Below are 24,050 nucleotides of genomic sequence, written 5' to 3' on the forward strand. Positions count from 1 at the left end.
TTGGCTGACAGAAAATAATCCCAGAATCTTCCCTTCCGATTCGGGCATTCAGATACGAGACTGGAGCTGAATTTTTTATGAGATGAAAAACAACATCTAAACTTCCTATATTGACCAAATTTATTAAAATTTAGGGTGCGCTGATTTTTCTATATACTGTCAAGTGTGGGGAATGATTAGGCCCTGGACTAGATTTTAAAGCACCTGCTCGACTTTGACCGAAACAAACATGCGTGCCTTGCTGGATGGCTATGTATTTTTGGTACTAAAATCTTTATAAAGAATGAATTTACAAGATCTGTAAAGGAAACTTCTCAGAAGTTTGTTTTGAATTAGTTACATCTTCTCAAATTTGCGCAATTTTGGTAAGAATAAACGAAGGTCAGGGTTCTGCATCATTTGAAATGTTACTGTGTTGCAGAGTTAACGCCAAGAACTAAAATTTCGCGGTATTTTCGCGATGAAATTGGCAACTAAATCACTATTTATGAAAATTACAAAAGAATACATACACAAACTTATTTAAATATTTAATTAGTTTTACAAATGGTATGGTCGTACATATTTATAAAAGTAAAAGCATTCTGAAAAGCAGAGGAAATTCTGACCGATACAGTCGTAATACTTAACATTTCTGAAAGTAAAGATCATTGGCATGATTAATTTTCAGTTTCTTGATCGAGTTATCACATTACAAAAAAAAAATCTGAACAGTAAAATATTTTAAGGGTCCCTAGAACATGTTAAAAAATTCAAGCAATATAGTTATATCAATGAAATGACTTCAATACGATGTTATGTCTGACTTACAGTGCTAAAATAATTCTTATAATGCTGTGTCTCTATAGAAAAGACATATTTAAATATTTTCTAAAAATAATACAATGTATTTTATTGCAACTACCAATTACCTCTTACATGGAAGTGTGATAACAATTTATTTGTCTTTGTTCCGTCATGCGTAAAGTCCGGTGAGGGTCTAGGAGATAATTGATTTTGCAAGGTGAAGCACTAGTGTTTAAGTCCTCTTACTTTTATAATTAAAAGACGCTATAATTGTTTAATCAAAGTATCAGTTAGAGAGAATATGTGTCTTTAGATTTTCTATTTATCACAGATCTTACTGTGTTGGCAAAATTTTTACTGTGTTGCATGCATAAAATTTGAATCTTTACTGTGTCGGAGAAAATTTTACTATGTTGGGAGCAACACAATAAAACAGCTCATGGAGAACCCTAGAGGTTCATTCAAAAAATACGTAGACAATGCTTCTCATCGTCATATGATTATTACAAGATTATAGATCAACACATTTTCGTAATTATAAACTTTTATTTTGTCTAAGTGTAAAGTTTCATTCCATTTAATTAAACAGAACTCAAGTTAGCCAAAATTAAAAGCAACATGCTTTCTTTCCAAGGAGCACGGTAAACTAATACTGTAACGTCAAAAACAACGCTGAGAAAGTTTGTCAAAAGTATACACATTTTTGTTATTTCAAACATGGTTTGTTGCGTCTTCTCCATTCAAATACACATATTCACAATAATTAACACCTAGTTTGCTAACAATTGTACAAATATAGCTTGAATAAGAATGTTATTGTTTTCAAATTCTTTGATTTACCATGCACTTTATCATTTCTGCAACATTGAAGCACACATCACGTTCAATGACGATCCTAACTCTTTTGACAATATTTTAAACTTTAACCTGTTTCTTTGCAGGCAATCCATCGTCCGATTCAAACTCGCAACCGCTAAAACATTGTATTTTCAACTTAATACAAATATACAGTTTTTTTTCCATACAGATCCTGATTAATAAGGATTTTTTAAACTTGTAGAAAAAGTTTCCCGAATGTAAAGTCTTATTTTATTGCTACTGCTCCGTGACGTCGTCCAACGTCATGATTTTTTGCCTTTTTTAATCAAGTCCATATGTGTTTAGAAGCTGATATCTTTTAAATGGAATGAGATATTACATAACCTGATTTAATTTTAATTAATACAGCAATACTTTTTTTAAACATGTAAATTTTATTTCGTTTCAGCTCCATTTATTAGATTTTGACGGTGCTCCGTGGCCCCATTTTTGCTGTTCTAAATCCTTGGTAATTTTAATAAATATGAAGAAACATTCCAATTTTTTTACTCACATTAATTGAATATGTTGTTAAAATATTTGTGCCAAATTTGGATATAATATGACGTTTAATAAAAAAGTTAAGACAAAAGTCTACGAACTTTTTGAATGACCCTTCATATAATGACAATGTACCAGCATATAACAAAAGTTCTTCACATAAGGAAGTTATAGCGTTCTTTTGGGTTATAATATCATGGTTCTCTTTGAAATATGTACTACAAAAATACATTTTCTAAATTCATTTACAGGACATTTGAAAATTCAATATCATTTCAATTCTCATATATATTGTAATGGCGAAAGTATTTTGAAAACAAATTTAAAAATATAAAATAAGGCTATTAAACTTAGTACATTGGTGAATTTTAGTGAAAATTGCATTGATAAAATGTTCAAGTTTGTACAACCAACGAATGGCAATATTCACCAATATAAGTTTTATAACTTCCTTATCGTAGATCTTCAAAATCTCTGATTGGTTTAAGGGGGCCGACTATAGTTTCTATTGCGCAATTTTTCGCGCATCATAGTAAAATGAAGCGTATTTACTGTTTTAATGCAACTTTTTTTGCTTAATTTTGTTAAAAGTAAACAAAATTAAGAAATGATTGGTATAAAAATGTAATTACAATTTGATATAACTAATTTTTTTAACCGATTTTGCAATTGATAGGTAGGTTGACGTCGTTGCAGTGTGTTTTTGACGTTATGATAACCTGTAGCTCTTAAAGAAAGGGGGTAATGAAAATATTATTAAAGAAAACGTAATAAACATACGCTCTTGAAACTTAAAACACAGAAATTTGAGAATATTTCTAATATTTTTATTATGTTTTCATGTGAATCCATTGTCTACGTCATATTTTGTAATACTCCATAAAAATAGTAAAATTTGCTAATTTTTTGCATTTTGAGATGCCCCCTCTGGTAACAAGACGGTAGAATTTTGTGTTTCTTACATATATTGTTTAATATAGTATTACTCATCAAATATTATAGTTTGAACAAAATGTCTATTGTAGTATTTGTATAATTTGCTTTAAAGTGCTAAAAATTGGCATTTCCCTATATAATCCTATAGTAAATGTACCTGTATTTTGAGACGGTCCCTCAAAAATACCTGGACGGTAGATTTCCCCCAAACTTTGCATGTACACTGAAGTTAATGCAAGTTATATATGGTATAAAAATGAAGAGTTTTGCTATCGTAGTTTTCTCACAATAAAACTATAGTCGGCCCCCTTAAATTAATATTTCAATTAAATAAACCAAATTAACGGGATTATTTCAGTATATATATTTGAATTTAAACCTGTCTTTTAAGTGTTCAATGTCGCATCAGATATTTTAATAGCTGTGTAATATATCAGCAAAACACTAACGTGTCACAAGAATACTTATAAATTACCTATTGCATGTTGTTTTACAAATATTGTTTTCCGCTAAAGATAAGTTAATTCGTACATGCTTTACCCAATGTTTGCAAATTTTAACTAATTTGACTTGTACGATTTTATTTATTCTAAGTCATCGTAATGGGTTTCCTGGCAAGGGATCCCCACAGCCTCATATTGCACGTTCTGTTGGTCTAATTCCATTCCTTCTGAAGATTTATTGTTTTCTCTATCTTGTCTGTGACCTCCTCTGTCATTTTTGTCATAAACATCATTCTTCTTTTTTACACGAGATCTGCAGACAAGATATCATAAAGAAAAGATGGAAATTATTCCAAGTATTTTCTATACGAACTCAAAATATCTTTCTGATTGAAATATATATATAAATATATATATATATATATATATATATATATATATATATATATATATATATATATATATATATATATATATATATATATATATATATATATATATATATATATATATATATTTATCGAACATTAAAACGAATCTTTTTCAAATTTGATTTTCAAGAATGGTTGTTAGAAAAAGAGAGATATATACCTTATAATACACATTGCTGCGAATAGAATATTCACTAGCAAGGAAAGTGTCAGTGCAGATCCCATAGCATACACGGTCGTTTTGTTAAAGTCTGCAGAAGCAGAAGTAAGTTTACAGGTATTTGTCTCCTCTAATAAAATAAAACAATCTGTTTATTGAACAGTTCTAACTGTACATAATCTGAAAAAATACCGTAATTAAAATTAAGAAAGTTCAACCAATAAAATGAATTCTTTCTTTGGTTGTTAGTTCAGGAACCAATGTTGCAGCTGTTGCAGAAAAAAATCCATAAGTGCATACTAAAATATCTTATTGTTCATTTTTAAAATAAAATAATTCAAAGGTAAATGATTGTGTTTAATAGTGCACTGTTGATATGTATGTCATTATGTGTGTTATTTAAAAAAGCTCTACAGGTTCCGAATCGTGTAGAAATTTGGGATGGACGAGTGTGTAGTGCTAGTGTCCAATGCCACATAATATCTACATGTACGAAACCTGCTTTAAATGATTTGTAACACATTCTATCATAATGAACACCTGCAACTTTTAGTTTTGCAGCATCTGCGGTATATATACATGTATCCAAGATATAGTCAGATTAGGTTTCATAACACGATAAGCGTAATTACCTTGATTTCATAACGGATAACGTAGAAGGGGACAATTTAATTTCTAGTACTTTTTATGACACTATGGAGATTGATCCTGAGGGCTCTCAAAATCTGTGTTTCGAAGATCAGACAGTTCTTCGGTGGACTTTGATGTCGCAGATTTTTTTTATATTGAAATTCAACATTAAAAACGACGTGAAAAGGATGTGAATCAGTTGTCAGCGATGAGAATTTAAGAAGAAATTTAAAAAAAAATCAAAACGCCAAAAAAAAAACCGGACTCGAAATGAGTTGAAAAAGTAGGAGAGGAGGCGAATTTCACTAAAAGTCTTATTATTAAGGATCCCGCAGCCGTGAAACATTCTGCACAGACAAAAGTGGGAGTTGGTCAATTTGATAGATTTGTCAGAAATCATTTAGAGAACTCGACAGATTTTGTATCGTAGATGTAAATTTAGCGGCAGATTGCTACGAACTCTTCCTCCACAAAATTTGTATCTACGATACAGAACCTGTCTCGTTCTCTAAATAAATATTTATCGCATACAAATCAATACGTTCTATTTCCACTATTGAAGAGTTATAGTTCTTAGTGAGCTCTTTTGTGAAAAAGTCGGGGAATATACAAATCTCGCGGGATTTCTTGGACAAAGGTAACATAAACATAGAAACAACATGTTGAATGTTGATTATCAAATACCAACAAAATGCATATGAAATATTTTATTGTTGAGGACTTTATTTAAATCAAGAGTAGAGATGACAAGAAAATTCCTTTACATCTATTGGTGATCGTATGTATCTATTTATCGTAATGGTAATTTAAAGACAATACACATACCGTGGAAATGTCGTTTTTTTTTAATAAATGGACGAAAAAATTAGGGTTGTTGCTCTCTTTTATATGTCTTTTAGTTCTTCTGTTCTTTGGTTATAATGACATAACGTGACAGAACCCATTACAGCAAAACTCGGTTATAACGAAGTCACTGGGACCTATGAATTTACTTCGCTATATCCGTAATTCATTATAACCGTATAAGAAATTCATTAAATTTATATAGCTGGGGAGGTAAGATGACGTCGCTATATCCGTAAATTCGCAATATCCGTGTTCGTACTAAACGAGTTTTGCTGTATTGCAGAGTACCCATTATTGCCGAAACTATTAAAATCAATTAAAAATCCGCCAATGTGTTGTTGTTTTTAATTATGACGTAAAATACATAAATTACGTCATATTCTCAGGTCACCTACCGTTGAGAAGAAAGGAATAAAGGCGGAAGATAAAGAAAACTTACTGTAGATAACGTAAGCCTTTGAAAACACATCCATTAGCATTCGTGCGACAGCACATGTCATGAAAATTTAGACTAAATATCCCATTTGATCACAAATAAAGCTCGGTTTAAGTTTAAATCCTTTACATATTTCCCTTCTTGAAATGATACGATATAAAAAAAATTAAGTAATTACTTCCTATAAAAGTAATTTACAGAATTATTCACAGAGAGTACGAAGCGTCTGCTTGCTCTACAACGCCATATTTTGTTTTACCGGAAGTGGATCAAAGATCCACCCAATCTCGCACCTGTCTTCAAAAAAAAGGCGCATTACTCATACATTTCGTCAGCAGCAGTTGTTCCTCTTGTTCAACGCTGCTTTTTTTCTTTTTTTTTTGATTTAACACAAACAAGTGGCAATTATCTTTTTTATTTATAAAGATGAGAAAAAGGAAAAATTACACACAGCTAATGAGTGCTTTAATTTAGAAGATCTGAGAAAAAATAATTTCAGCAGAAAAGGCATCAAAGAAATACAACATCCCAGTGAGAACCCTAAGATACAGACAAAAACATGTAATTAAAGGAAATCCCAACAGGTGTCTTACCACAAAACAGGAAGAAAGCTTGGTCAATTATACAAGAGACCCATGGGCCTAAAAGGTCACCTGAGCATTAGGCAACAACTTTCCAGTGATTAAATTTGATTCATGTTTTAATCCAGATGCTATGGCATTCACAATTTTGAAAGAGGCCCCATTGATCATCATAATAATACACTTAGCAGCTGCTTAGTTTGTTTACTTAATACCCAAAGGCAGGGTAGGGGAACAAAATATGCATTTCTAATAATCAATAATATTCAGCTTGATCAGTAATTCCCCAATCACACATGAACCCCTGACCCTTAGGCCTAGATCCACACATTGCACAATTTTTGAAAAGGCGCCTTTGCTTTTCAAAAATATTTGATTATTACCAAGAAGCATATTTTGAACAATTCATCCAGTTTCAGTATATAAGTACAGCACCCCCCTCCTTTATGGTACCCCTGACCCTGGGGCCTTGAAATTCACAATCCTGGAAGATAGGTACCCTTGCTCATCATAACTATATAGGTAGTTCATCTGCTTAATACCAAGGAGCAGAGAAGAAAACTTTCAAAGATTCAATGTATTTTATCTATATAATTCATAGAGCCCCGCCCTGTCACTAGAACCCCTGACCCTGGGGCCATAACATTCACAATTTTGGAAGAGGTATTCTTGCTCATCATAACTATGTAATTAGTTTATTTCATTCCTAGGAGCAGAGAAGAAGATTTTCAAAGAATTCATGTATTTTCACTATATAATCTATAGACCCCCTCTTACTCCAGAACCCCTGACCCTGGGGCCATAAAATTAACACTTTTGGTTGAGGCACTCTTGCTTATCATAACTATGTACTTATTTAGTTTATTTAATACCCAGGAGCAGAGAAGAAGATTTTCAAAGACTTCATGTAATTTCACTATTATAATCTATAGAGCCCCACCCTTACACCAGAATCCCTGACTATGGGACCATAAAATTCACAATTTTGGTAGAGGCACTCTTGCTCATCATATGTACTGAGTAGGTTTATTTTACGCAGTGCCAGAGAAGATTTTCAAAGAAATAATGCATGTTCACTATATACTTATTTGGCCCCGCCCTAGCACTAGAACCCATGACCCCGGGGCCATGAATTTCACAATTTTGTTAAAGGACTCAATGCTGATTACAATCATGCAAACAGTTTGACTGCTTGATGCCCAGGAGTAAAGAAGTAGATTTTTAAAGATTACATTAATCCCAGCAGGCACGCAACGTTGTTTCAACGTTGAAAGGAGGTTGAATATAGGTTGCAACGTTGATCAACTATATATCAACGTTGTGTCAACGTTGAGGTTTCAACGTTGAATCCTCAACCTTTTTTTCAACGTTGAAACAACGTTGAAGCTGTAACATATTTTCAATGTTGAATGTTCGTCGATATTTCAACGTTGAAACAACGTTGAGGCTGCAACATATCTTCAACGTTGAATGTTCGTTGATATTTCAATGTAGAAACAACGTTGAAGCTGCAGCATATTTTCAACGTTGAATGCTCGTCAATATTCAACGTTGAAACAACGTTGAAGATTCAACATTTTATCAACGTTGAGTATTTTCTGATTATGTAGAGTTAAAACAAGGTTTAAAAAAATGCAAAGTTGACGGTCTGTTGATGTCAACGTTGGAAGATGCAACATATTTTCAACTTTAGGAAAGTCAGGAAAAATTTACGTTGAAACAACGGGTAACGAGTATTGAGTACTTGAGTTTTAAGTTCAAAATAAAAAGATGTCTTTAACTTCTAATCCATGCAATTTTTGGCAATATACACACAGCTGTTTGCATTGTTAGAAAATATTATATATATAATAATTATACTTGATAAATGAAACGCATACATTATACAATAATCGCTGGGGTTTTTTTTTTGGTCAAAACAATGATTCAGCCATCTGAGGAGTACAATATTCACTGAGCCCGAAGGGCGATGTGAATATTGTACAGGGTGTCCCAGAATATATGATACCATTTCAAGTATGTATCAAATATATTGTTATGAATATTGAATTACAACAAATGCACTATAAAAATTGCATACACTGTCCAATTTTATTCATAAAATTTTATGGACAATGAAAGGAACACGACAAAATGAGTTCACTTTGAAAAATGCTATTGTTTTTAACAAATGCCCTTTACATGACCTCTAATCTGACTAATGGTCATGTCTAAACATTGCACAAGTCCCATAACTTTAGACAACAATGACTTTTTCTTAAGTTATAATCGAGATTTCCATTGGATATTTACCTTTTTATATGAATTAAAGATTTAGATTTAGATTTGTAACATCTTAAGACTGGATTTGATAATTACAGTTTTGAAATGAGGGTACGCAGCTTATTTGATAAATAAATTTTACTACAAATGCATTTTTTTTTAGCAATTTTTGACGTCTTTATGTGGCTACAATACTCCAACTAGGTAAAAATTTTTAACTGAAATTATTTGTTGCTAAAAATTGAATTTAATTAAAAATATTTAACGTAAATTTCAAAGAAATTGGTTAACAGATGCGTTTCTGACAATAATTTAAAATGGTATCGTATATTATGGGACACCCTGTACTTCGAAGATGGCTAAATCATTGTTATGACCTCAAAAACCAGCAATAATTGTTTTATTACATGATTCACTGATAAAATGATACAGCTCATTACTTGTTTGCATTTTATTAAGTCCTAGCCAAATACAAGAGAGTAGCAGAATTAAAATGTTAATAAACCATAACAGTCCTATCAATTTTTTTTTTTTTTTGATTTTTTTTAAAAAATCAATTTTAGTAGCCATGAAAGAAATATATAATGTCAGTTTTTTCATACGATAGATTTTGAAAGGAAGGAGTATTGTCAGGGAAAACTGACTGCAAAAAAGTAAAAAAAAAAATGTTCTTCAGTAAAAGTGTTGGAGGGGCGGGGGTCCCTGCATCCCCTCTTACCACTCTCACCTAAAATATTTATTCGTTTATGTTTTGTCCACAAGAAAATAATAATCATAGTCGTTTAAATAGCTTTCTAATACAATTTGTATCAATTTGGAATTCCAAAATCTATTTTTTGATCAATGTAGAGGAAGTAAATCCTTGTATTGACCTGGAACGTCACGTGCAGGTCAATACAACGTTATATTTTCTAACATAGTTGAATCTCAGCCAATAAGAAAGATGGAAATTATTCAATCATATAATATAAATTGATTCACCCAAAGAGTCACTCAAAGTCTCCTGTAAGTAAATTTCTTCTTGTCCTGCCACTACGATTTTTCTGCCTCTTATATTTATTTAAATTTTGCTTGTCAACAAATTTGTGCATGTCTGGGTTAGATTTTTTCTTTACATGGTACAATATTATTAATAATTCCATATTATTACTATATGCCCCCCCCCCTTTCCAAAATAATTAATTGAATAAATGTTGAATCAACTGTTTTTCAACATACAATCAACGTTGATTATCAATGTTGATTCAATGTTAAGAATTCAACGTTGATACAAATTTTCAAAATCTAACATAAAATCAATATTGAATCAACATAGAAAACAACGTTGATTCAAAGTTTATTCAATGTTGTGTGCCCTTTTTTCAACATTTAATCAACCTTGATTATCAATGTTGATTCAATGTGTTCAGACTTCAACGTTGATACAAATTTTCAAAATCTAACATAAAATCAATGTTGATATATGGGGTTATATATTTCATGTTTTTTTAGAAGTCATGATGAGCATATAAAATACATCGGAAAACCAGGTTGTGGAAGCTTTGGCAAATTATCTCAAATGGGCCCCGGAGAAAGGATGGTGGTCGTAGAAAATGACATTATGCCGACTCTTAATGATGGAACTTTCATTTATACATGTAGCTCATCTGAGCCCATGGGCCTCTTCTTAATGATAAAATAAATATTTCATGAAGATTTTGATAACAGATTAGATTAAAAGAATTAAAATATCTGTTACAATATCCTCGTGACATGAAAAAAATGCATGTGACAATGCCGATTTTCTTCATGAATAATAATAATCTTTATTGCATATTACACCCATATGGGTCAAGCAATACAAAAAAGAAACAAAATCAATGAGAACAATGAATTATATATACAATATCCATATAGAAAATTATTCCCTAAATGTTACACCGATGTGGACATTTTGGTTCTGAATTCTAATGATTGTTTTATAAAAGTGCAAACAGCCGGTATAACTTCAAGTTTTGGACTTAGTATATATTCAAGTTTCTGAGTAGGTGATTTGAGGTAGAATGAAGAACAATTATCTAACATAACCTTTATGAGTATATTCCTTGCTTGTATATTCAAGCTACACTGTAGAAAAAAATGTGATTCATCATCAATATAGTATTACATGAAGAACATAATCTTTGTTCTCGAGGTATTTTCTTATGTCTACCAGTTTCTATCATTAGGCAGTGGTCACTTGTTCGAAATTTAGTTAGCATTTGTCTATTCCTAAAACTATTTTCAAGCGTAAGATACTCTTCCATATCGAAATTGTGTTTTATTTTACTGTACAAGTTTAGTAAATGTCTAAAGTTAATAGAGCAATTTGCTCTAGATATTTGGGACTATAGGCCTGATCAGAACAGTGTGATACTGGGTTAATGTCAAACAATTGTTTTGTATTATTAGTCTCCCTTTCTCGCTTTGCTGAGAAGAGGGTGGGGTGCTAGTTTGCTCTCGGTCCATCTATTCACCTGTCTGTCCTTCCAATTGCTATTTTCCGGATTTTTCTTTGCACTTTGCCTTGAATAATCACAGAACAAGTATATTCATTACGTTTGACATACTTTTGACTGAATTATATTACCGTTAGGGGACTTTATTTTGCTAGTTTTGGGGGAAAAGTTATTAATTTTATCATATATAGACTCTTACTTACCATGATTGCCTATTCTACTTTCCCGTCTACAATTTATTTGATGATATTTGAAAATGTAAATGTACGTACGTAGTATTATACTGAATATATCAAGTTTAAAAAATTTGTCTGCAGGATGGATCTAGGCAGTGGGGTGAAAATTGGGAGCGGTAGATGTTGCAAACAGTACGTAATAGGTCAAAATGTTGGACCCCCCCTTTTACAAATTCCTGGATCCGCCTATGCATAATTGATGAAAAAAATACTGATTTTAAAAACATGAAAATGATGGTAAAAAAAAACAAATAAAAATATAATACAGTATGAAATTAAAATGTTTCCATGTTATATTTGTTTACTCCTGATAAATTAATCCCATAAATAAATAGGCATTCGTACGTGAAATCATCAACAAGGAAGGCAACTCCCTGATTAATGTCAATGTTGTAATTAAGTGGACCATCAGACAAATGGTTTCTTTGTGAAAGATTTGGGTAAGTATAAAAAAAAACTCGAGAACAGTTAAACAATTTGAATTGTTCAAGCTCATTGCTCTGAATAAAAAAAAACAAACAAACAAGCAAATAAAGTGTCACTAATTTGTGAAGTTTTGAAAAAACTTCTTAAAACAATATGAGATACACTATATACACTATATAAATGTTTTGAATTTGATTAAATTACAAATGTTTACAATTCCAACTATTCAAGCTCTTTGCCATTGAATTAAAGAAAAGATCCAACAAATCTATCAATACATGTATAACTAATTATTGAAAAGAAAATCTAAAACAAAATGCAATCCAGTTGAAAAAATTCTCTGCTTCAACAAGAGGAAAAACTAGATTAGACTAGAAAAAAAATGAAGCAAATTTTTTTTTCATTTTTGAACATTCTATATTTACAAAACAATAAAAAAAAATATAATGTACATCATTACTGTACATGTATATACATGTATATGCATGTTATGACACTTTCTTCGGCATAAGTGACAAGCCTTCTCTTTTTAATGTCGACGAGACTGGATTTGGAAAATCTGAGAAAAGAGAGAAGGTTGTCATGGAGAAAGTAAGAAACCATACCTTATCCAGAAATGTTGCTTCCATGAGCCATATTACCGCAACCATCTGCGTAGCAGCAAATGGGCAAACCCTCCCTACATTTCTGATATATGAAAATGGTTTCCCGAGTGGATGTTACAGAGATGGTAAATGTCCAACAAAATAATATACAATGCATATGTATTTTTGTAACAATAGTAATCCAATACAAATGAACAATCAGCTCTTGCACTATGTTTACAAATATTTAAAAATTGACACCTTGAATTTTATGGTAATAAAAACAAAGAACACATCTTCGTTCAAAATATTTACAAGTCAACCTTTCCATTACTTTTCAATGTTACATAATTTTTTTTAAATATATAAGATATTTACATTCAAATTTTTTTAACTTTTAAAAATTACATATGTAAACAACAATAACAAGATTTCATGTAATTAATAATTTGATCTCAAATTAACATCAAAAGGTTAAATAAAAATTTTAAGTTTCTACCTACTTTTTTGTTTTCTTTTACAGATTTTTGTTCTAATAAATAATTCAAATTTTATCAGGTGTTCCTAGAGAATGTCTTTTCGGCACTTCACCGAATATGTACATGGACGGTGAGCTGTTTTATAAATGGTTTGAGACCATTTTTCTCCCAAACTGTTCTAAGCGTCCTTCTCTTCTCATTCTCAACAATCATGAGAGCCACCTTACTCTGAAGCTCATTCAGCGAGCCAAGGCAGAAAGAGTCGAATTATATGGATTGTCTCCCCACACCACCCACGTAACTCAGCCCATGGATGTGGCGCTGTTCAAGCCAATGAAAAAAAATTCAGACATTGCTGTCAACCTTGGGTATGCAAGGAAAGACTTGGTGATTGGCAAGGCAAAGTATGGACCCATTATTCATGTCTACCTGAAAAAAATTATCTCAGTATCTTAAATTTGAAATTCAGCTGATAAGATAAATTCTTTCCTAAGACTGTCAAATTTATACTTTTGATAATTTCTATAGAAAACTGATTCTGATTGACAATCAAGTAACTCAAAAATGGTTTGAAAAGATACATGTAGTACAATTAGAAGTTGAATACCTTTCAATGACTCAACTTATCAAGAAATATGGCAAAATTGTGCAAGAAGTAACCTCGGTTGCATACACTAAAATCATATTGCATAACACCTGTGTTCCCTTTCCATCTTCAGATTTGCACCAGTGTTATCTTCAGCCATCGACCATTCCTTCATTCCACACCACATTAAGGAGGCCTTCAGGAAAACAGGAATTTTCCCCTTTCAATCCTGACGCCATTGAAATTAAACAACTTGCCCCGGCCGACAAATATCCATTTGCACCCCAAATTGTGGTCCCTGGTTATTGATTTGGTGATCCTCTAAAATTAAACAAGCAAATATACTTTGGCACCACATCTAAATGAAAGAGACAAATTTCAATTACAATAAAAAAGAAAATTTTTGACAAAGAAATTCAAACATTTGAAATACAAAAATACCTGTAATCATCTTATCTTCCATTAAGTAAATTAAGTTGAAAGACATGAAATCATATGCCATACATGTGAGCATTTCTGTGAAAAGCATCCCCTGGTCAGGCAAGGTTTAATTCCAGAAATCTTTTCCGAGATTTTTCTTCCTATCTTTCACGAACCACCTGAGAAAAAAGAAGGATTATTACAAAATCAAGAGTATTAATAGGTTATATTCCAAAGCCATTTTTTTTAGTTTATTTCATTTTTGACAATCAAAAAGAACTTATTATTCCCACAAATGAGAAAAATCTTTTCCAGCATCAAATGTAACTTGTTAAAATTCATTTCTATACTTAAAGCTATCCAAATATAAATCTAACTGTTATCATTTAAATTGTAGGAAATGAAATAATGGAACAATTGTTGGAAAAGGAGGCAGAGGAGGAGAAAAAAAAGGAAGAGGAGAGAGGAAAAGAAAGATTTGGTAGAAAATAGAAAGAAAGAAGCAAAGAGGAGAAAGAGAGAGGCAGAGGAGAAAAGAAAACAGAGGAAAAATCACAAAATGAATCCAGAAATATAAATTCCAAGGTAATATAACATTACATTTATATATATTATGTGTACAGATTGATCTCTTTTTAATTTTTTTTATTTATACAGCTACAGCTTATTTATGTAAAACTAATTCAGAGTCAACTTTTTTCTTCCGAAGAGAAAAACAAGAAAACCAAAGGTACGTACAATAATCCATTTTTTTTACATAACCTGGTACCAGGTGATAACCGTTTCTATGACCAATAAACAACGAAGCAAGACTTAAAAATTCTGAACTTGCCTTATTTTTCTATTTTTTGGGGACTTCAACTATTTTCACTTGTCATGTTTTCTTTGCATGATTACAATACAGATGATGGGACAAAGCAGTGCCAGTGATACTACAGGGGTTTTAACCCTATTTGACCAAAGACTCGGTTCTAATCTTTTAACATAAGCAGAATTTGGGGTGACCGGATCAAGACAAGCACTGTTCATTTCATAAAAGCAACATAGTTTTTTGTTTATGCAATACTGTGACAATACTGTGACAATAAAAAAAGGAATTGAACAAACCAGTGATGTTTTGTATGTGTTGGGAGAAAATGGGGGTGGGGGGTTGATAAATACTTACATCATAAAATAATTCTTCATTTCTTTAAACATAATTTTCAGAGGTATTTAAATGATGGAGAGCCAGTTGCTGCAGTCGACGAGGAAGTGGAAGTGGACATTACATTATGTTCTTTCTGCACGAGCCACGAGGCCCCATCAACGAGCACGTCCGATCGAGAATTTGATGGCTGGTTTAACTGCAATGTGTGTTACTGCTGGTTCCAATGTGTCTTTTAAGGCTTTACAAATGAAGAGACATTTACCGACAGCCGTCCTATTTGCCAAGACTGTGCCAGCTGGGAGGAAAAGCGCAGCTTTCTTCTTCACACCCTACCTTTCTGAGACCATGTCGACACCATGCGCTTATCTTGTCTGAGCATGCACTTGACGCACATTGAAATTTTTTTAAAAGATATTTCGTATAAACATTTTAAATCGCGTTTCTGAATACTTGTAAATATTTTTTCTTCAAAAACTTTTATCTGTCTTCTGTTGTCGGCTTTGTAAAATTATTTTGTTCATTTAGCTTTTTATTAGTGAATAATAAAAAGATATAAGCGGTAATATAATAATAGGTACTCGACTTCCTGTTCATTGAAGGCCAATGACATCATGACGAATGATATCACTCGTCTTAATTAAATGGACATTGCAGAGATACTAGTATGTGAAAAAAAATGGGGTCAACTTATAACATGGACAGGACAAGGAAAAATATGGTCTCTTTCGACAATAATGGGTACTGTGACGTTATGCACTTAACATTTAAAATTGGATTGAGACTGGCAACTTTTGTATTATTCGCAACGCCATGCTGTCCAGTCAGACGACCAAACGCGCCTTTAATTCTGAAGAGTGCACTAATGGAAATACAACGTATAATATTATGTTTTCATGAATACTGGGCCTAAGTTACTCTTTTGGACTCCAGGTAATATACATTGATATAAAAATCAACATGTTAAGAACTATTAAGTCACATTTTTCTTGCATGGGCTACCTGCATTTCACCATTACTCTTACACGTTGTATGATCGCTGTGCTTGCTGATATATAAAATGTAATCAGTATAATTTAAACAACCTGGTATACTCTGCTGTTCAGATTTAAATCCACAAGACATATTGCAACGGTCAGAACATTCTTTTCCGTAAAATCCATATGGGCATTCTGCAAAAATTAAATTATAACAATGCAAAAGCTTAACATTCATGAAAAAACTTACAAATACAAAACTTTCAGATAGAAAATACGTAAAAATACAAAGTTGTGTACATGTAACATTTTTACAGCAGAACCTTTGTCACATGTCAATCCCATCGATCCTTCATCACAACCTCCAATACAATATCCGGTCACGTGATCACAATCAGTCATGTCTTTGCAATTTCCACAAGATGAGTTACATTGGTATCCATATGTTCCATTTGGACATTCTTTATCAATTAAAGAAATTTCATAAAATTCACTAATTCAATTTATTTGTAATGTAGATCCCCCCTTTCCTGCCAACAATGCTACCAAAAATTTATTGCATTACGCAGCACTGTTGAGGCATACTATAAAGAACGGGAAATAAACGAGTACCAACAGAAACCCTTTTGACAGTATATATTGTCGTGGGTACAATATGTACTGTAGTACAATATGTACTGTACTTACCCTCACTGCACATTTTGTCGTACAGCGGTAATTATTGTCGCCAGCGACAATATCTGTAGAGACCTGGCTTATTTTTTCTGCATAATTGATTACAAAATGTACAAAATGTAAAGTCACGCGTCAACGCTTTTTGTTTTCGGCGACAATATGTACAGTAAAAAGTTGCATATATTGTAACCGATATTATGTATTGAAGTATATTTACTGTGAGAGAGAGAGAGAGAGAGAGAGAGAGAGAGAGAGAGAGAGAGAGAGAGAGAGGGTAAAAAAGTTCATATATTTATTCAGCATTACTTGCAATTTGCAAATTTGTAGGAGGAAAAGGTGATTGATTTTGAACAGAAAATTGTGTCTTGCATTTTTGTATATCACTTTGATACATTAATGCCAAAATAAAGTAAACAAGAGGCCCACGGGCCTTATAGGTCACCTGAGTATTCTGCAACAACTTTCAAACAATTAAATTTGGTTCGAGGCCATGGAATTTGCAATTCACAATTTTGAAAGAGGTAATATTGCTTATAATAATTTAGACTTAGCATGCTAACTCTATTTACTTATTACCCAGAGGTAGATCAGAGTAACATTAAGAGAAAATGCACTTCCACTTTAAAACCAGTTCTACACCTCATCCCAAAGGAAACACTGATCCTGGGGCCACATATTTCAAAATTTTGCAAATTTTATCATAAAATGGTTGATTAACACACCAAAGAGCAAATTTCAAAGCATTAATTTATTTTCAGACTTTGATCCCCCCTCACCCCGACCCAGGGAAGGGACGGGGCATAAAAAACAACCATTTTGGTAGGTCACCTTTCTTCATCATGAATATATATATATTTGAATCATAGGCATTAAACACAGGAGCAAAGGAAAGAATTTCAAAGAATAAATGCATTTTCACTATATAACCCAATAGACCCCCGCCCTAACACCAGAACCCCTGACCCTGGGGTCCTAAAATTCACAATTTTGAAAGAGGCACTCTTTATCAACATAACTATTTAATTACATAGTTTATTTAATACCCAGGAGCAGAGAAGAAGACTTTCAAAGAATAAATGCATCTTCACTATATAATCAATATGGCCCCACCCTAACACCAGAACCCCTGACCTTGGGGCAACAAAATTCACAATTTTGAAAGAGGCACTCTTGCTTATCATAACTTAGTACTTAGGTAGTTTTTTTTAATACCCAGAAGTAGAGAAGAAGATTTTCAAAGAATAAATGCATTTTCACTATATAACCAATAGAGCCCCGCCCTAACACCAGAACCCCTGACCCTGGGGTCATAAAATTCACAATTTTGAGAGAGGCACTCTTGCTCATCATAATTATGTGCTTAGTTAGTTTATTTAATACCCAGAAGTAGAGAAGAAGATATTCAAAGAATTAATGCATTTTCACTATATAACCAATAGAACCCTGCCCTAACACCAGAACCCCTGACCCTGGGGCCATGAATTTCACAATTTAAGAAGAGGACTCAATGCTCATTACATTCATGCAAACAGTTTGCCTGCTTGATGTCCAGGAGTAAAGAAGAAGATTTTTAAAGATTGCAATAATTTTAGTGGTTTTTGCCCCACCCCCAGGCCCCAGGGGGGTAGGGACCATGAAATTCACAATTTTTGTTCCCCTTCACCCATAGATGCTGTATACCAAATTTGGTTGAAATTGGTTAAGTGGTTTCAGAGAAGAAGCTGAAAATGTTCAAATGTTAACACACGACGCACGACGCACGACACACGACGACGGACGAAAACGGATAGCAATTGGTCACCTGAGTTACTCAGGTGACCTAAAAATGATGTATCTGTCTTTCCGTTTTCTCATTTGTTTTATTCAGTTGTAGTGAAAGTCTAGAATTTTTTTTCGTTATTTGTATATTTGTGCCGCTATAACTGGCGCTGGGAAGACTTTTTATCTCATCTAACCTGGGAGATCTAATGGCCTTTTCGATCACATTTTGTCTGTTTTCCGTCTGATCATCCACATACGCTACGGAGCATGTAACGTGACCCTGTCTATATCACGTGATCTGCTCATGGACGGAACGGTTTTAGGTATGCATTAAATTTAAATCTGATAAGACTACTTTGAAAAAAAAAATCAACACTGAAACAATATATCATTTCTTATATGGAAGTTATTTAATTATGTCGCGAATTTTTTGACCACCCTCGTAACTATATGTAGTGATAAGAAGTAATACATTGCAAATTACTTAATTTCCTTTATGAAGCCTTAACAATTCTGCATATTGACATATTTCTTTTTGCATAAAACCATTGACCCTGAAATGCTTATTTAAGAGGGAGTCTATGAGAAAACCAGGCAGAGAGCTATTCATGTTAGGTTCTCAATTTCACTTCCCATTATTATATTTATTCATTTCAAGGTATTGTAAGACTTTCTGTAAATTTGGTCAAAATCTGCTGATCAGCATAGTATACATGAGCACTATCTATGTTTGTCATTGGCAAATGGCCATAATGTTATAAAACACATGAAAAATACCAGTTACCTTTACAGCTTTACTTTATTACAAACAAATTTCTGGGAAAAGATATGGTGTATTTTATACACATATGAACAGTGTTAATCATTTCCATTTTAAAACTTTTAAACTTGTCAAGTTTTCAGCGGGAGACAACTCCAATTATCTCAAGATGTTCTAAAAATAGATTTTTCTTGCCTTAATTGTAAGAGCCATAAAACCTGATACACAGTAAAGAGAGAAATTTTTTTTTGTTCCTTGTTCATTAAATAGTGTTTTTACCACAAAATGGAATTTGTCGGATAATAAAATATAACAAAGTTATGGTGAAAACAAACTTTTACCAATTTTTAAATCAACAAGGCCAATTCCAGCCCATATTAGACCTAGTTCTTTAATGTTTCAAATCTAAATATTTATTACATATTTTGTAAAATGAACATAATAATCTACACGTAGTACAATAAATATAAATTTTTCCTCAATTACAACATTCTGAAAAGATTACACTACCATTCTTACAATTATTTTTAAACTTCAAAGGGTTTGGAGGGAGTTAACTTCACTAATATTTTTAAAGATGATTCAATAAAACTAAGTTGTGTTTGTGAAACACTATACGCCCTTTGGCAACAAAGTTCTGAAAAGTTATTTTTAATATATAGGTCAAAGTCAAGGTCACAAGGTCAAAAGTTATGGCAAAGGTTAAAGTTGACAACAGAAAAACAGAAAATCAGACAAACAGATAAACAGACAAAAGGACAAAACAATATACCTTATTTATGGATCCAGGTGCATATAAAGTATTCCATTACAATTTAATGTACACATCTGTATTTTAATATACTTTCAATATCAAATATCTTCAGTAAGTATAGTTGAAGGAGAGTATGATGATTGATATAGTAATGAGCTCCACAGATATGTATGTTTGAAACTTTGGAAGACATCGGGTTGAAATGTACTTATAAGACCAAATTTAATAATTTTAAACTTCTAATAATCCTTTGAAGCATAAGGCCACAATTGCTAAAAAATTAAAACAGGAATTGATGCAATTTTCATACCATAAAACTATTTGTATTATCTTTGTCCTCTAAGACAATATGATTTTGAATGTGAATGGATTTACTTAACCACAATGCAATAAATTCAAGTGCAGGTAATATTATATGCAATTTATTATAAAACTATAAAACTGTATTGGAAGTTTTATAGAAAAAGAAAAAACATTCAAAATTCTACATTAACATTCTGAAAAATTATTTTACCCCAGTGCATGTACCATGTTTGAGAACAAATAAAAAAAAATTTCGAAAAGATGTACTTTCATTCTATAATGTTCTATTGAAAAATACACTACAGTATATCAATGAAATAACATCTCAACAAAATGATATAGTTTGTTGAAACCCTCGAAGTTGATCAATTCCCACTTTAATAAATGTCAATGAATTAAATGTAATTATATGAGGGATACACATCTGAGTACAGGTATTATTTATATAAACAATATAAGTAAAACTACGGTACAAAAATATTGAACTTAATGAGTTTCAGTCAAAGCCATTTATTCTGTAAGTTCATTGGCTATTGCTTGGACAATGTCAAACTGTTCTGCTGCCTGAAGTTTCTTCAGCAGGATTAGCATTGTTGTTAACATCTAAAATTGTAGAAAATTCTTCTCATGATGTATTTAAACTTTATATAAAATTATTAGTAATCACAAAAAGAGAGGCCTATGGGCCACATTGCTCACCCATTGGCCATGAACTTTAGCCATGATGCTGTTCTTAACCAGATCTCCCCCCTTGCAAATTTATATTGTGCACCCCCACCCTACCCCCCTCGGGGGTCATGAATTGAAAAAAATTATCAAAGGCCTGAAGGGCCTGCGAGTTGACTTGCTCGAGTCAATTGAGCTTTTTCATACAACTGGGCACAATACCTTCATATATTCAGTTTATTTTGCATCTTAAGAGATTAAATATTATATGTCTGATCCATGTTCGGTTCATAAATAAAGTATATATTGCTTTTCCTTTATAAATACAGGTTGGCACTAATGGGCTTCCGTATTATTTTGACTGGATTCTAAAGTGAATTTCAGCACATTAGCTGAAGTGGTCAGTGTTATTGAATAATTAGGTTATAGATTCCCACAGCAAATCTGGATTCTAAAAATAGATTTTCAACATACTAGCTGCAGCTAATGAGGGAGCAACAGGTGTTTGTGTTAGGGAGTATTCTAGGTCAATTGTAAATAAACTTCAGATGGGAAGATTAGATCCACCAAACATTTTTGAACATATTCATACGCAGTAATTGTACATCTTACAGGTATTTAATCAAAAATTTCTTTAAAAGCATGAAGGTATAAATAATGTTACAGTATGGAATTTTATACAGTTTTTATCTCTTAAGTCTATACAATCACTCAAACCAAACCATGTTTGCTAGAACTATTATCTTTGGCGTATGGATCACCTTGATGAATGCGTGAAAAATTTTACAGCTCTGAAACTGTTAACCCTCTGAAACGGCTATGTCGACAAGGAGTAGGTCGCTACGCGAGCCAACTCAATAATCTACACATGACAGACAAATTTTAATAGAAAAATGTCACCTGAAAAACTCCGGCGAATTAAAGATACAAGATTTTTTTCTTATTAATGATTTTGCATAGTCTGAAAGTTTAATGAAACCATTCATAAACATCATACCGTTGACTTCAGTGCAATCTCTAAGATTCAGTGGAGGTATTGAGGCAATGGTTGAATAGGTCAGCTGCTCAACTCTGTCTAAGTAAAAAGAAAATATATGGAAATAACAAACAGTATTCAAGTTCAAAAAATACAAATCTGGTGCAGGGCTAATATGGACCTGTATATAATAAGGGACAAATTCAATTTCAATAAGTGTCTTGTTTGGCGTGCATAGTTTAGGAATCATATATATTCAAGACTTGTTTAGGTAAAAAATCAAGTTTAAGTATAATAATTCAAGGATTTTATTTCATAACTTGGTCAGTTTGACAAATTTCTTATTACCTTCATCTATTGGGACGTATAGCTGTAGACGCAACCAAAGTTCCCCGCTCAAAACTGGTGTGATGCCTCAGTCTGGTTTCGTTTTAGATAAACCATGAAAGGGATGTACACAAGATCTCTCGCTCCGTTTCCAGTACAGACCAAGCGCGTATCTGATTCTTGTTTTGCTGTGCTATGTTGCAACCACTATTGAAATAACGACCACTATTGAAATAATTATATCAATAGCGGTTGAGAGTGCATTTCAATAGCAAACATAGTTAGTAACCACTATTGATATACGACCACTATTGAAATAATTATATCAATAGTGGTTGAGAGTGCATTTCAATAGCAAACATAGTTAGTAGCCGCTATTGAAATACAACCACTATTGAAACACGACCACTATCTAATGCTATCTCACCCACTATTGAAATAATTATTTCAATAGTGGTCGTATTTCAATAGTGGTTACTCACTATGTTTGCTATTGAAATGCACTCTCAACCACTATTGACTATTGATATAATTATTTCAATAGTGGTCGTTATTTCAATAGTGGTTGCAACAGTGCTAATTTGATTACATCGATACCCGCTCTGGATAGAATTAAGTAACTTTCGGGCAGATCTATACCCTTAGAATTAAGAGTCCAAATATTTGAGGTGGTGAAAGGTTTGTTTAACTCAGCCGTTCAATAATATATCGCCGTTTCTTCACAATCTTAACCAAAATCACACATACCCGACGACATCGCTGCCATTTTCCCTCCATGTAAATAATGACTTTTTTACTCTTCATGCACTGAAGAGTTCGACAAGATCGATAATTCGGTAAAAAATAAAGAGATTCAAAAGTGTATATCTCGAAATTCATTGTAAATCCAAGAAATTCCTTGAAATATGTTGTCTAAAATAAGTAATTAAATCAGATAGATAATTATAAACAAAAGTTCATCCGTTGTATCAAACACAGCACTGCGTTTCTCATAGAGATATAAAAAGTCAAGTGAATTTTCTCTTATAAAACCTTTTGAATTTTCCAAATTAATAAGATCTGGTAAACAAAATTCAACTATAAACAAAAAGTTATACTTATTAATTCAACATAAAACACAAAATTTTTCAAAATCATTGATTCATTTATTTTTTTGAAGGGCTTATAAAAGTGCTATTTTTCCTTGAAAATCCAGCCCACCAGTGGGCTATAAATAGATTCGGGGCTATCTCGATTAGGAGGACACCTTTGTTAAAAAAAATTTCATAATAGTTATATAGGTCCATTCTCTTCAAAATTATGTATTTAAAATCATCTTTTTAAAATGTGACTTGTGTAACAAATTTTTAATTTTGCATGATTTTCTCGTAGACTCGCTCTTAATATATTTTGACATTATTATTATACTAATGAACAATTAAGGATGACATAAACGTAGAAAGAAAAGAAATAAATTCCATGAAGATAGTGAAAAAAGTAAAGTTTATGTGTATAGTTGACTCATCATACTATTACTATTTTTACTTTCCAACAGACATCTTACTGATCTATTTGTCATGTCAATGACCTCTAAGTATTTCTTAAAAAAAATCTGGAAAATCTCTATTTTTTTACGATTCAAACACAAAA

At 32.2% G+C, this 24,050-nt stretch overlaps 1 long non-coding RNA gene across 1 annotated transcript; it reads right to left on the reverse strand.

The window, feature by feature from the left end:
• Positions 1-20,602: 20,602 nt before the first annotated feature.
• Positions 20,603-22,605, reverse strand: LOC134249986 (uncharacterized). Its single transcript, XR_009988407.1, has 3 exons — positions 22,443-22,605; positions 22,116-22,193; positions 20,603-21,055 (listed from the first exon to the last, which is right to left on the reverse strand). It is a non-coding gene; the product is annotated as an uncharacterized LOC134249986 (long non-coding RNA).
• Between the last annotated feature and the right edge of the window lie 1,445 nt (positions 22,606-24,050).

The sequence above is a fragment of the Saccostrea cucullata genome, unplaced genomic scaffold (genome assembly GCF_032062105.1).
Source record: "Saccostrea cucullata isolate Sc308-1 unplaced genomic scaffold, CSIRO_AGI_Scuc_v1 ctg1022, whole genome shotgun sequence".
NCBI classification, from domain to species: domain Eukaryota; kingdom Metazoa; phylum Mollusca; class Bivalvia; order Ostreida; family Ostreidae; genus Saccostrea; species Saccostrea cuccullata.